This window comes from Sus scrofa, chromosome 14, assembly GCF_000003025.6.
Source record: "Sus scrofa isolate TJ Tabasco breed Duroc chromosome 14, Sscrofa11.1, whole genome shotgun sequence".
NCBI lineage: Eukaryota > Metazoa > Chordata > Mammalia > Artiodactyla > Suidae > Sus > Sus scrofa.
The window spans coordinates 140,345,544-140,361,247 of NC_010456.5; positions in this window are offsets into that span (position 1 = coordinate 140,345,544).

Sequence of the window (15,704 nt, forward strand, 5' to 3'; positions counted from 1 at the left end):
TTTCAAGCCTAATTTTTGTAATGTTTTCAGTCCCTACACTTAAAATTTTTCCTCTGAAACAGTAACTGTATTCCTGAAGAGCTGTTTGGAAGTCGAATTATTTATATGCATTGAGCGAAATTACTGGCCAGAGTAGCTTGTTACGCGTTTATTCTAAAGTGGAGGATGACAAAGGGGGGGGGGGGTTAATTGCCTCCAGTTTGGTGAATCTGACTTGTTTTACCATAATCTACTTATTTTAGAATTCCTCTAACTTTGACATCTCTGAGTTCTTTCACATGTGCTTAAATATGCTTTGTGCTTCGTACAGGGAAGAGTCCCAGTGCCATGTGCCTCACAGGTGCCAGTGGAAGGTGGCGTTTAGGGAGGGACATTCACAGCCTTGTTTCCTCAGGTGGTGGACGAGGTTTAAAGGTCATTTCCCGGGTTCAGAGAGAGCGTATGCTTCTTTCGGTACCGGTTCCTCAAGCTCATGACCTTTTTTATGTGGAAGACAAAAATTCCAGCCGCTGTCTTTTTGCTGGTTTGAGTCTGAAGTCCCAGTGAAGAGCCGCGTGCCCGGGCGGGCAGCAGGAGAGGCGGCCAGCGAGGCAGCGTTGCTGGGGGCGCTGAGGGCCTGGCATCAGGGGCCCTGTGAGCGCCTCTTTCTTTGCTTCTCGGTGCATCCATCCCGCAGCTGTGGAGGGAACCGTGAGCTAAGCCCTGCTGTGCCCTGGGGATGTGGTCCTAGGGTGGATGCCCCCGAGATGAGGGCTACCCTGGGCAGTGGGCCTCTGAGCTCCAACTGAAGAACGGGTGGGCCCCCCAGGGCTGGGGGCCGAGAGGCAGAGCAGCCGGACGCTGCTGTCCAGTGGAACCCGCCGGAGGGCTTGAGACCCGAGTCGTGGCGGTTCAAGGAACCGAGAGGCCTGGGCCATCTGGCGGAGGGGCGAGGAGAAGGGGCGTGGTGGCCTTTTCCAGAGGGCAGCGGGGGTGTGCCTGGTGCGCTTCGTGGGAGAAAACCTCATCGCGTTGGGTTGAAGACGTAACGGCTGGAGCCTGCCCTGGGCACAGGGGGGCTGGAATCATTTTAGAGCAAGATGCTGCTGTTCCACTTGGGAAGAGCGGAGCGAGGGTGTTGGCGATTGCGTGACCGAGACACCGAAGCGAGCTTCGTGGCCAGCGAGGGCCCACGCTGGCTTCGGAGCAGACGTGGGTCCTGGCGCGCAGAGTTCCTCTTCACCGGAAGGATCGCTGAGCATGACGGGAAGCACAGGTCTCCTAGGCGCCACCCGAGTCGTCTGCGGGTGCGGGAGAAAGGAAAGTGTATCCGGACACCCCCGTGGGCGAAACTTGCTCACTTTTAGCACAGGGTGGGGGGAAGGGCATGAAATATTCTGTATGCGTCGGCTTTTCCTTGAAAAGAGTGGGTGTCTCTCCAAGGGCTGGAGTTGTCGTGACGCAGGTTAGTGTTGTTTCCGACACTTTGAACTCTGCCGCCCTTCCTCAGGCGAGACGTCTAGGGAGGCCCCTGGAAAGACAGACCGGCTAAGAGACAGAACAGCGGATGCGCCATGTCCTCTGCTGCCTCCGTCTCTCCGCAGATGCTTGAGAGAAGCAGCTTTCAATGGAAAGGGCATAAAAAGAGTGGGGATGTCGCGGGAGAGGGAGTCAAAGATTTTAGAGCAGGGCTTTGTTTGTTTAAAAGAACTTGAAATGATTTAGTCTACTTTTAGAACAGTTAGGTGACAGGAGCAAGGTTACAAGCTGTGAGTGACCTGACCCGGTCGTTTTCTGGTGCGCTCGTGTAAGCGGTCCGTCCTGGTCCTAGGATCCGGGATCCAGTGGCGGGTCACCAGGTCCCCTCAGTGCCGACGCGTCTGAGCTGCTCACCGGCTCTTGGCCTCTGAGATCCTGGCCTAGGGCCCCGGCCCCTCGATTCCTCCTCCTGCCCCCACTCCGCCCTCCTCCCCGCTCTCCTGCTCTGTCCCTTCTCCCTGTTCCGCCCCCTCCGCTCGGCTGGATTCCAGGGCCCGGTGCTGTGTCCCGTCCTGCCTCTAAGCCCGAGCCCATCCCCTGGCAGGACCCCAGACCTAGACGAGCAGAGCATCAGCCCGCACGGGGCACCGCACGCGGCTCCGGGGCCACGCTGGGTGGGTCCCTCACAGTCATTCGTGCCCAGAAATGCCAGCCCCAGGAGGCGGGCAGGGACCTGGCCTTGTTCCTTGTGTCCCCGGGGCCTCGCACAGCGCTGGCGGAGAGCCGGCCCCAGCCCGGAGAGGACGGCGGCGGGCAGCGGGTGCGCCCACGCTCTCCCCAGACCGCCTGCCCGCGGCCCCTGCGCCTGGGCTGCCCTCTCCTGGGCCCCCAACATGTCGTTGTTAAAATAGGCCTGTTGCAGCTCTAATTTTGATTATGTCCATGTACATTTAAAAAAAAGTTTTTTATTTTGGTCTTTTCAGGGCCGCCGCACCCATGGCATATGGCAGTTCCCAGGCTGGGGTGGGATCAGCTGCATCTGCCGTCCCACAGGCATGGCCATGCAGGGTCCTCAACCCATGAGGGAGGCCAGGGGTCACGTCCTCATGGATACTAGTTGGGTCATTACTGCTGAGCCACAGTGGGAACTCCGGAATTAAAGCATTTTAATTGTATTTTCGATTTGGAACGGGGAGAATGCTTTTGTGAACATTATGTATGTTACCGTTCATCCTTCTAAATCTTGGGGCAGCTTGGTGAGTTATAATTTCGCACTCTTATCTTGGCAGTAGATACCACGCAGCACTGCCTAAAAGGACCTGAATACCAGACCCTTTTCAGCAGGAGTCCCAGTGGGCGGTGGGGTTTGAGGGGTGATTCAGCAGGAGCATTTAGCGGATTGCTGAGCCAGGGCTGTCTCAACTTAAGTTCGCTCTTAGCTCCTGAAGTTTGCCGTTTTAATGATGTCTTTAGAGAAGATGAGTTTTTTGTTTTTGTTGGTCATTGTTTAAACCTAAAGAGATGCTAGGTTCAGATATGAACTAGCCTACGGTGAACCTCAAGCCGCTGCTGTAAAGTGTGTTCAGTATTGCGGTTTTGAGACGCTGTCATGTTAAATGTGCAGTGACACTCAAAGGTCGAGTCAAGGTGGTGACGGATTTGCACGGTAGCAGGTCCCTAAAGGGGTTCGAATCGATAGGCCTAACCGCCGGGCAGCTTTCTCCCCGCTTCTCCTTAGTTTTGTGGGTAAGAGAAAGGGAGCTCCTGCATTCCACGTGCCTGTAAAATGCGTTGGCCGTTGCTGTGGCCCGACCGTCTCCAGGGTGTATCTGCATCCGCCGTCAAGCAGCAGTTGGGGCTGCAGCGCCACTGAGACGCAGCTGCTGCTGGTTAAACCACCCCAGCTCTGCACCCGAAGCTGCGCTGAGGTTTCAGACTCCGAGGAGGCGTCCTGAGAGCAGGGCAGGGCCCTGGGTGGTCGGGAGGACAGGATGCTTGGGTGCGGGGGGGGGGGCTCGAAACCTCCGGCTGCACAGGGGCCGGCAGGGCAGGTGATTTTCCTGCCCACGGTGCCCCCTCAGCCCTCCCTCCTCCCTCCCACATCTTATCATCCCTCCACTTCCCAGAGTTGGTCCTCGGCTTTTTGCTCTGTCTTCACTACAACGTTCAGAATTGTTCTGAATGTGAAAATACCTCTCTGCAGGGGTGCCCGTGGCTCCTGCCCCTCTGACAGGTGCCCAGGCTCTGGCTGCCTGCTTCCTTCGCTGTCACTGCTGTGGGGTGCTCACGCGTGACAGCCAACTAGCAGCCCCTGCCTGGAGGCTGGTCGTCACAGGGGATGGGGACACGTGCGTCCCCGCGGCTCACTCCTGGAGGATCTGGGCCAGCTCAGCAGACTCCACGTGCCAGAGGGTGACCGCTTGCACCTCTGTGGGCCCTGTGGCCTCTGTCAAAGCCGCTCCCCTGCCCGGTCTCACAGAGGCAGCCTGGGCGAGGGTGCACGCGGGAGCCCTGCCCTGCCCTGGGAGCACACGCTGGGTGGAGGGCTGGGGAGTCGGCTTTCTTACTTGTTTCTTACAAGTGGCGTACTTCTGAGCATCATTGTTTGACGTGGTTGTACCCAGGATTTTTATTAACGTTTAAACCTGTGTGGTGGGTCATGTGGTGTCAGATTGAGTGCTGGGTGTTTCTGCACTGTGCACTCTCTGTTCCTTAAAACAGCCCCACGTTTCCTTGCAGAGTAAAAGCCGCCCTCATTCTCCAGGAGAGGAGAACGTAATGCTGACAGCAGCTGCCAGAGTCGCGAGCCAGAGTTGGACAAGAAATTGAAGAAAAATGAACCAAATTAGGTGGTTCCTGCAACAGAATGCTGCGCATTTTCTGCTCTCTACAAATGGTGAGGGCTTTTTTTTTTTTTTTTTTCAAGAAAAAAATCTTCTGTGTGTAGAGTCCTCTTTATTTTTAACCGTTTTCTGGAAATTATTTCTGCTTTAAACTCGGGGGGAGGTTACATTATTAAGTAGATAGCAGGCAGCAGGTTGAAAACTCACAGCATGCGGAACACACACTGGCATGTTGGCTTCTCAGCGCTGCACGTGTTCCTGCGCCTTCGTCCTTCCTGCGCTGCAGACACTGATGGTGAGGCCCCGGCTGAGCGGGCCGCATAGGACCCCGGAACTGCCTACTGTAACAAGCGAGTGGTGGCGCAGGATGTGGGTTTTCTTTCGGTGTGGAGAAGGAGGTTTTCATTTTCAGATAAGACTGTTCGGCTGTGGGCAGTAAGGGACGGGATGTGAGGGCAGAAGCTGTAACTTCAAGGATGAAGTCGGGCAACGTGGAGGCCCGTTTAGAAGCACCGCGCTCCGGGCTGCGCGCTGTTCTCTTTAGACCGTGCACACCACTCGCAGACGCATCGGTTTAGAGGGAACCTTTCTTTTTTACTTTTTAGGGCCACACCTGCAGCATGCGGGAGTTCCCAGGCTAAGCGTCGCATCGGAGCTGCAGCTCCAGGCCTACCCCACAGCCACAGAGGCGGTGGGATCAGAGCCACGTCTGCGACCTGCTTCTGCTCACAGCAGCTCAGGATCTTTAACCCACTGCGTGGGGCCAGGAACTGAACCCACATCCTCACGGATACTAGTCAGGCTTGTTACCGCTGAGCCACAATGGGAACTCCTAGAGGGTACTCTGAAGTGAAGATACTGTGAGATCTGCTGCTTTTTTGTTTGTTTTTTGGTTTTTGTCCTTTCAGGGCCACACTCGTGGCATATGCAAGTTCCCAGGCTAGGGGTCTCATTGGAGCTGTAGCCGCCAGCCTACGCCACAGCCACAGCAATGTGGGATCCGAGCCGCGTCTACCACCTACAGCACAGGTCACAGCAACGCCGGATCCGAAACCCACTGACCAAGGCCAGGGGTTGAACCCACCCCCTATGGGTCCTAGTCGGATTCGTTTCTGCTGGGCCACGCCGGGAACGGCTCCTCCTTGGTTATTCAGTTGAACGGTCTCTCTGACAGCTACTGTGTGACTTCGTTTAGACAACTGAGGACCAGCTCTTGGTGTCAGACACTTAGAGAAGCAGAATCTCCTGGGATGCGGCAGAAGTCGTGTGTGTGGGGGGGTATGGACACCACAAGTGGGACTTTGGCGCAGGTGGCGCCTGCTTGCTCGTCCTCCTTGTCCCTCCGTGTTGCCCTGCTCCGGAAGCCCCTAGAGGGCACCCGCGGCTGCAGCGGGTCGGTGGGCTCTGGCCAGTCCGGCACGTGCTGGGCCTGCTTCGGGCGCCCCCGGCCGCAGTGGGGTAGTCGCCCCCTTCACGGCCCTGGCCGCCCGCGCTCAGCCCTCCCTGTGCTTGCGGACTTCATGGACCTCAAGCTGGCCAACGGTGGGGGGTGCTGCCGGCCCCCAGGCCCCGCGCCCGTCTGCAGCAGCAGCAGAGGGACCGTCGGGCGGTGCAACAGGCGCCTCTCGGCCCCGTGTGCCCGGCCCTCCGAGCCTGAGTCCTGGCTGTTGCTGCGTCTCGCGCAGAGCCTCGTCCTCCCGCTGAGCCTCCTCCGGGACTCGGGCGGCCTCGGCTTGATGGCCTGGCCTTGCTGATCGGACACAGGTCGGCCCCTGCACCAGAGGGCTCCCTGGGTGTCGCTTGTGCCTCTGCGCTGGGACCTCTGCTGAGGCCGAGACGCGCCCCTGACTGTGCGCAGAGCTGGGCTGCTCCGGCAGCCCGTTCCCTCGGGCAAAGTCGAGGCTTTAGTCCCCTGCGCCTGGAAGGCCCGCCCGCCCACCCGCCCGCCTCAGCGAGGAAGCTTTGGGTTCGGTTTTTATCTTCAGCCCTGACGAGCAGGCCTGGCCTGTAGAAAACCAGGAGCCCGTGTGTCCTGGAAAGTGCCAAGGGCCGAGAGGTGACGCCGCCCTGGCCGAGGGTGCCGTGGGCTTCGTGTCCGGACGCTCTGTCTCGCAGGGAGGCCTGTGCGGAACCTCCGCAGAGCCTGCTGTGAGGTGTGCTGCACTGCCAGTTTTCCAGACCCTTCTGCCCCGTTGCCGCTTTTATGGAGACTGAACTGTTTTAAAAAGAATTCTGTGCTTCTGGTAGAATTCCTGCCGTGGAACATGAGTCTTTTCTCATATCTGGGCTACATTTTCAAGACAACAGTCTTGGATAAACAATTTGCCAGCAGAGTTATTTATTTGAGCAGATGCTCAGTAGTACCGCCAGCTTGCTTAGAATCAGCTTCAAAGGCAAAGCTAACAGACATAGATTCCTACCATTTTTTGAAAAAAATCCAAAGCAGCAGAAAATGAGCAGCAATACAGACCCTGTGGCCTGGAGCTTCCTGACCCAGAGGCAGGCGCCACGGTCATGTCACTGCCGAGAAAGCAGTTGTGTCGGGAGAGGATGGCACCAAGGACGCACGTAGCGTCTTTCCGAAGAGGGACTCGGGTTTAGAGCAAGTCAGGGCGCCCAGCAGGGACGGGGGCCTCTCCCGGTGGGCTCTACTTGTTAAAGTCAGGACGGGGCCTGCCTGCTGGGGGCCCGCAGTGACTCACAGGCTTGTTGGCCCCAAGCAGCGTGTCCGCGCCTCGAGTGGCGCCCGTCGCATGCATCTGTGCTGGGCGGGATGTGCTTTGCTCCCCCGGGACCTGCAGGGAGGCGTTGGGTCAAAGCCGGGGCCTCGCTGGGATGCACACAGAGTGTCCTGGCCGGTGCTCTGGGTTCGGTCCCAGGCCGGGTCCGGGGAGATGTGGGTTTGGAGCCGCGGTGAGGCTGGGCTGGCGCTTCGGGAACACGGGAGGCTGGCGCGGCATCGAGGGAGGGCTCGAGCCCTGCTTGGACTTTAAAGTGACTTGTTCTCTGGCTTTTAAACAGAAGCTGAAAACAGTCTGTTTTCCAGGTTTTGAGGCGCCAGAAGAGCCCAGCAGTAGGTCCTTCTCCGAGACTCCCTGTCGGTGAAGATGCGGGACCTCAACGGGGAGAGCCGGCCCGTCCAGACCGCCAGGTGAGGCCACGGTGGGGATGCTACCCACCGTGCATGCGACCGTCCCCCGACCTGCCCGTGCCTTCACTAAGGGCCACGCGTGCCTCCGAGGCGAGCCGTGTCCCTGTCCGGGACGACTGCACCCTCGACACGTGTGGGCGCTGCTGGAACGGCTCCGACGGGTGAGGCCCACCTCGGGTCCCAGAGGCAGCCCGGTGGGGCGCAGGGCCGCCCCTCACCTCGCTTTCGAGTCCATCCGTGTACGAACAGTGAGGGTCACGTGTGCTGTTTCCTGCTCAGCGAGCGGGTGACAGCTGTTTGTGTTGTTTCCAAGATGAGTGGAAGAGCAGGCGGGGAGTTACCCTGTGGCCTGTGAGACGGCGGCCTGTTCCAGTTTGCGTGTGCCCTGGGGACACGTGGAGCAGCACCTCGGAGGTCTGGGGTGCTCAGACAGGAAGTGGGGGTGGCCGGGCGGCGTCCTGTCCTGTCTGTAACGTTCTAGCAAAGGAGGGGTGTCGCCTGGGCCCGTCGTGGGAGCGAGCAGAGCGGGGACTGCCGCTGGCGGTGAGACCCGGGCCCTTGCCTCAGACACCTAGAGACGGGTGTGGCACCACCATCTCTTCCGGGGCAGTTGGGCTCACAGACAAATAAGGCCAGGAGCACAGAGGAGTGGCCTTGGGGCATCAGCTGGGACCAGGGGCCTGCAGCGCAGGAGGGCACAGGGGCCATGGCCTGGCACCCGCACCAGGTTGGCCCTGGAAGCTGGGACCCACAGGAGGGGAAAAGGCATCCGTTGACCTTCAGGCGGAGCCTGAGGGCAGTCTGTCTGTCCGAGACCTTGGTGGGGGGGGGGTGTCACTGTACCCGCCCTCCCTTCTGCACGGGGCCGGGGGGCCCGTGTTTGTACCACCTGGGAACGTGTTCCACACGCTGCCCACGGGCCACCTCAGTGTCTTCGCTGTGGGGGGGGGGCTGCATCAGGGGCAGCGCAGCGCAAGCCTCACACAGGCCCAGGTGCAGGGTTGGCATCCTGGCCAGGGCACCGAGCCCGGGGCCGCCGCTTTTCAGAGTGGTAGACAGGCTGCTGGGAGCACATGCGCTGAGAACACGCACACGTGGGGGCGCCAGTGTGGGCGACAGTGGGCTGTGACCCTGAGAGCTCAGCTCCCGACACAGAGGGAGGGTGTGGGAACGTTCCGGCAGAGGAGGAGCCAGAGCCTGAACACAGAGACGACCCGCCCCCTCGGAGAGGAATCAAGCGGGACTCGCCGAGCTGAGCAGAGTCGTGGAGGGTCCTGGAACCACAGGCCCGAGCAGCACGAGGAGACCCGGAATCCGTGAATGGGAGATGGGATGCATTCTGAGAAAAACGTTAGATCATTCTAAGAAAAACCATCAGGAGAAATCACCCAGCATGCAGCTCAGGGACCCAGAGAGGAAGTGTGGACGCCGGGTGCAGGGCGACCGCGCAGCTCACCGCCCGCAGGCCCCACCTCTCCCAAGTCCAAGGCGCAGCACATGCCAGTGTCCCCGCGGGGTTCGGAGAAGCCAGGAGGCTGCGTGTCATTATTCTCTCCCACGTTCATCCTTTCTGCCTGTGGGAGGTGTCCCATCAGACACTAGGGGACTTGCCCGCGGCCAGGATCAGCCCTGCGCGTGTGAACCAAGCGGCAGCCTTCTCGTGGTGTCTGGAAGCCCGGCCTGACGCTGCGGTGACGGCCCGGAGCGCGCAGGGCGAGTGGGAGGCCCCTGGTGACACTGCTCTCATGGCTGCAGGCGCTCGGAAGCCGTGGCTTGGACTCGGCAGCATCTGCCCTCAGCCCGCCATCCTCCCTTCCGTAGGAAAAGACCAGAAGCTTCTCCCAGCTTGGTAGAAGCGGATCGCGTGAAGCACGACTCGCTCTGGAGACCCGGACGCTGTCAGAACGCATCCTGAAGACATGGGGCCTGGGCCCCGGCGCAGCTCTGGGGTGTGTGTGCTGTGTCGGGAGGTGCTGCCTTCCTCCGGTGACAGGACTCTTCCCGACTGCCCAGAGCCTGTCGCGTCACAAGGAAAATCTCCTTTAAGTTAAAATGCGTGTAAAGCCTGTGTGACCAGCGGCGCGTGAAGATGGTGGCGGCGCAGTGGTGTCTGCGGGGCTCGGGTGGGTGGGGGGCTCGGCTGGGAACCGCGGACGAGTGCAGGAGGGAACAGACGGGTCCAGGCCTGGAAGGGTGAGCCCGTCGGGGTCTGTACCCTGGCCGAAAACGCAGGGCGCAGGGAGAAGCACGTACCCGTTGCTCTTTCCTCTAATGAACAGACGGTGGTACTTTGTATCGACATGATTATACGTGTGGCGTTCAGTAGGCAGTTCTCACTGCCTTTCTCCTGACCATTTCCGGTTTTCATCTCTTACTCCTAGAAAGGACTGTTGCGTGGCCTTGGGGGTCACGGGCTGTGACCCGCTCCGTCCGACGGCTGGGCCGGGCTGGGCCGGGCGGGAAGGTGGGTTCCCAGTCGCTGAGTCTCCTGCTCTCCTGTTTCGAGCAGCGCGACCACGACCGGATCCAGCCACAGCTTCTTCAGGATGTTCGACGGGAACCCGCGGAGGGACGTTAGGCTGGAAGCGTCCAGGGAGAACAGCAGACCTCGTGCCAGCCGGAAGCCCCGCAGAGCATGCAGGGCGGTCGGAGAAAGACGAGAGGAGCGTGGCCAGCCTGGACTTCATCCGGAGGTTCTCCCTGCCGCCTGGCGCCCAGCTGAGCGCGTCATAGCTGCGGCCGCCACCAGCAACCTGCGCGACCTCCAGGACAGAATCACCTGAGAGGCGACGGGCCCGCCCGCGGCTTGCGGCGTCGCGCCCGGTCCTCCTGGCAGAGGAGAGGCCTCCTGCTTCCCCGGGCAGACAGGGAAGCCCGGCGGGTCCCTGCACTTCTGCTTCAGGTGAGCCCCGGGTGCCGCCGCTCAGGCACGAAGCCCGCAGCCCGCTCGACGTGGAGCAGACGGACGGGACTGGGGAAAGGCCGTCCCCCAAAGCGGGCGTGTTTATGTAGGTCTGAGCCTGTCCTCCAGTGTATAGGTCAGAAATTAGCATCCAAGAGAAGGGGCCTCGGATCCGGCATCTCCCCCCCGTCCAGTCCTTCCCCCTCCTCTGCTGTCATATTCCGCCTCCGGAGCAGCCCGGCTGCTGTCCCTGGCCCTTGGCCTTCTCTGCGCCCAGGGCAGGTGCCAGGTGGGTGCGGAGCTTCGGCCGAGCAGGCTCAGGCAGCTTTAGGCCCACACACCCCTGTGTCTCCTGTGTCTCCTGTGACCATTTATTTACTCAAAGCAACACACTCTCCCGAGTGTTTTAAAAGCCAAAAGTAAGAATCGTCTTTTGGACTTAATTGCACATAGTGCAAGTCTGCAGAATTCACCTTGAGACTCTCTTGTCCTTCGTTGACAGAGCGCTGGAGCGTGTGCAGAGCTTCTGACTCGGAGCGCACCTGTCCCCAGGTGAGGTCTGGGAGGAGCCTTAACTGCAGCCACCCCTGAGCGGGAAAGGGCAGGAGCAGCAGCAGCACAATCCCTGCTGGGACGTCGCCACCTGCCTGAGCCTCCAGTTCGCCATGGCCGGCACGGCCACGCTCTGTAAACCTGTGTGAAAAGTACTACGGGGGGACCTGCACGCCGGACTTCGCACTGCGTCTCAAGCCGTCGGAATTCAGCCGTTTTAACTGTTGGGTGATGCCACCTGGACCTTGGTGGTTTATTTTTAAAGTAGGGTCTTAAATAACAACGCAGATTTCCCAAGACCAAAATCCCAGAGGTGACACACTAAGTGACAGGAACCTCACCCGCAAGCCCAGGTCGCGGTGGCGTCCGGGGGCGGGACAGCGGGCTTCCAGGCTCCCGCGAGGGCAGGGCGCGTTCTGGTTACGGGCGCTGTGGACGGGCAGGAACGAAGCGTCTTGTCGTCCCTGCCTCTGAATTAACGCGGACGGGGCCTCCTCAGTTCACCTTCATTTGGGAATCGAGGGTCACGAGTACATTTAACTTAAAGCTGGCTCTTGCTGTGCGTTGCCGGAGGCACAGCTTACAGATCTGACACGGGGAACAGAGTTGCTTAAGTACCCGTCAGCCCTGGTCCCTAAGGAGCAGCAGTTCTGGGAGTTCCCGTCGTGGCACAGCAGTAATGAACCCAACTGGTATCCATGAGGACGCGGGTTCGATCCCTGGCCTCGCTCAGTGGGCTAAGGATCGTGAGCTGTGGTGTGGAGCGCAGACGTGGCTCAGATCCCGCCTTGCTGTGGCTGTGGTGGAGGCTGGCAGCTGCAGCCCCGGTTCAGCCCCTAGCCTGGGAAGCTCCACATGCCGCGGGTGTGGCCCTAAGGTCAAAAAAATAAAGGAAAAAAAACTCTAGTAAAATGGGATTGATTGTATGTATTTGTTCAACTCTTTTGACCAAAAAGCATAGTAAATTTGGAATGTTTAGCTGGACTTGTATCGTGTTCGGGACAGCTTCTCCGCCCTTCCCTTGAAGACACACTTCCCACCCACAGGAAACCAGCCTCTGCCTCCGGCGCAGCCTCGCGGGCGTGTGTTCAGGCGGCCGAGTGGCCGCATGGCCCGGTGGCTCTGCTCTGTCACACAGTTGTGACCCCTCAATGCCCCTGGTCCCTCCTGATGAGGGAAACCCTGTGGTTTTCAGATGTACCGTTTATTTCTTCCCGTTCTCTCTTTATGAAACATCTGTCATTTTTCTTGTTTTTCTAAAACTTGCCCCTCTTCGCTTGTGTATCTGTTCCTGAAAGAGAACATGTGAGCCTGCATCGTTGCTCTTATGCCCGGAGCGTGGGTGCTCGGGGCAGACGTGCTGGTGGGTGGATAAGCCTCACTCGTGTGGACTCGGATGTGCCCCTTTTGGGAGACACGGAGCCTCTGCGGCCCGTCCAGCCCAGACCCCGCGGGGGTGAACGGTCCTCGAGCAGCAGGGCCGCCAGGAGCCACCCCAGCGCCCACGTCTTTACCTAAGCGGGGGACGGGGACACAGACTTTTCTTCTGACTTGGCCGGAGGTGTGGGCGTCACCGGAAAGCAGGCCCGGGGCCGCTGTGGCAAGGGCTGGTGGGTGCCTGTGCCCTGCGGGACGGCGCTCAGGCTTAGGGTCATAGCATTGTCACACACTGCCCCACAGGTGCTGTGCTGGGCACGTCCGGTGGTCAGGCTCAGACCTGCCAGCCGGCCATGCCCCAGGGCTTTGCCGTGGCGCTGGGATGCTGGCCTGGGTGGAGACACCCTCACACACGCACAGGCACACACGCACGCACAGGGTACTGGGCACTTGACTCGCGCAGGCACTGGCCACGGGGTTCCCGAAAGCCAGCTGGGGCCCCACAGAGGGACAAGCCAAAGCTCGAGGGACCCCAGGGCGGGAGGGCTGGGAACACAGGATGAAGGCTGCAGGGGGCTGGGCTCCACCTTACTCTCTCCAGAGCCGTGGTGGCCCTGAGTCCTGAGGACCTCGAGGCCACCACTCGGGTGTCACACCACTCGTCCAACAGCCCAGCCTTTCCCTTCGTGCGGCCACCTGAGGTCCAGCGGCACTGGTGCAGTTCTGAGTCCAGGGCAGGGCCACGGCACTCGGGGAGGGACAGGCAGCTGGTGGTGGCCAGCTCTGTGTGTTTGGGGTCTGAGGGACCCCAGGCCAAGGCGAGTCCCAGGAAAGCTCCTGGGCCTGGGATCGATCAGAGCCGCAGTTGTGACCCACACCACACCTGTGGCAACACCACTGTGCCTTAACCCACCGTGCCTCAGCGGGAGCTCCGTGTCTTGAGATGCCCCATTATGAGTGGGATTGTCGGGTATCTGCCTCTGACCCCGCGCACAGCATAAACGCCCTCGAGGCCATCCACGCTGTCTCAAGGGGCGGGACTCCCTGCTTCTCAGGCCCAGCCGAGTTGCACGCCCTGTACCCCGTCTTCATCCCGTCCTGTCGGCGGGCACCTAGGGTGCTTCCCCACTTGGCGATGGTCCGTATGCTGCTCTCAACATCGGGGGCGTGCGTCTTTCCAGATCAGTGTCTCGTGCTTTGGGCGAGTCCCCAGCAGCGCGATGTGGGCGGTATGTCAACGTTCGCACCTGGTCACACCTGTGCAGGTGTCATCTCTGAGGGGAGTATGGCGACGTCTGGTCCCTTCCGAGGCTTCTCTTGGGCCGTACTTTTTGTTACACAGACACAGATGTGACAGACCCCCACTCCCCTTCTTTCTGCACACGAGGCAGCAGATGTGGACACGCCTGCATCTCGCTCTTCGCGCTGCACGGTGGCCCTGGCCGCCTCCCGCCCCGCCGCCGACAGTTGAGAGGAAGTGCCAGCCCCTGGAGAGGCAGAGGCTGGACTGGGTGGGCCAAGCCTGCACCCCCGTGCCCAGGGGACCTGGCCCTGGTTCGGGAGGCTGAGGAAAGCGTCGTCTGTCTCCCCTCGTGTGCTGCCCTCTGATTCGGGAGTGACCCAGACGGGAGCCCCCAGCGCTCCTTCCGTCGGCGTCTGCCCTGCGCCTTTCTGCCTGCCCCCCAGTCCTTGTCTCGTTGCCTCGTCTCCCAGGCCCTACCAGCCCCCCGAGTTGTCTTGCACACTCAGCCTCGTTTGAGGACTGCTGGCTGTTTGCCGCGACGCGCCTGCAGCCTTACATTGCGGCGGGAGCACGCAGAAGAGGTGCCGGGCCTGGAGGGCTGCGGCCGCTGCTTTCCTGGGGAGGCCCCGGCAGCACCCCTTCTCCCCACCGCGTCTGCCCAGCAGGGGCGCCGCCGCTCCCTCTGGGTCTGAGCTGTATCTAAGGAAGAGCCGCCCCTTCATCCCACCTGCCAGATGCTCGGTCAGTGTGGGCTATGGCATCTGGGTGACAGCCTGCCACCCAACCTTGCCCCCAGGCTGACCGGGTTCGGGCCACTTCGGCACCTCTCCTCCTGGCACGTCAGGTGCCCCGTGTTGTAACACCTCCTGGGTTACTGAGGACGGGTTAGACCAGGGTCTGGCTCCTTGCTGGCCAGGTGTCCCTGCTCCAGGGCCTTCTCAGGGAGCTGGGGAGTGTCACGTACACACACACACACACACACACACACGAGCTGGGGAGTGTCACGTACACACACACACACACGAGCTGGGGAGTGTCACGTACACACACACACCTATCCCTTGGGAGCCTGAGCGACGCTGACACATCCAGTCAGACCAGCTCTGCCGCCTCCAGCCGCCTGCGTGTCCACATCGTTGCTCTAACCCTGCGGCACCCGGAGTCGCCCACCCTCCCTGCGGCCTGCCCTTCCCACCTCAGCCTCCCCGGCCCCACGTGGACTCGATCACTGACCTGGCAGGGGGCACAGCGGCCCGGAGGCTCCAGGTCAGCTGCACGGGTCCCTTCTCTGCTTCCCGCCTCCCCACATGCCCCATGGGCAGCTCATTCATTTCTGGCATATTCACCCCAATTATTTTGCACAAATGAGTGGATCTGCATGCTTTCTTTGGCTCTCTCCTGCGTGAACGCTAGTAAGCCCTGTATCTCCTCTTTGCAAAGGCTTTTTTTTGTTCGCCAGCCTGCAGCTTGGGCTCAGCAGATTGAGCTCTTGAGCCAAGGACCGGTCACAGATGGGTCACCCACACAGCTGGCGCCAGGCCTCCAGGTGGGCCTCCACTCTGGGTGGTTTAGCGTCCTCACCACCTGGCGGGTGGGGTCCGGGAGGGGGGCAGGAAGTATCTGCCAGTGTACAGCTCAGCCTAGAATCCAGGCGGGAACAGACTGAGCTTCTGAACTTGGCAGCTGTGTTAAGACTGCCTGTCAGGTCACTCCTGCCTGGGGTACATAGCTGCTTCCCCACCTCATTCACTTAGTCCATTCTGGAAACCACTCATGATCAGTTCCAAGGACCCTGACGTGTTTTCTCAAGTTGTCATCCTTGTGCATGTGCGTTTTCAAATCATTAGAGCTTCCTCTTCAGGGTGCTGGAAGTGGACTGTGCAGGAGGTTTAAGATACTGCCAACTGCCCCTGGAGCCAGCCCTACCTGCAGTCCTCCCAGCATCACTGCAGTCTGCAGTTGGGCTGCTGATTCAAATGTCTGGAGCAGGAGTAAGCTGCTTTTAAAGGAGCATCCAAGGGCTGTTTTTAATCCAAAGTGGTTCTGCTGAATGTTTTATAAACTTGCTATTTAATGAATAAAATGAATTAAGTGTCCACTCTAATGTGACAGCGAGATGAGGAAAGCCTCTAGGAGGCCTGGGCTTATGCCATCAAGACAGTAACAGGGCTGAGATGA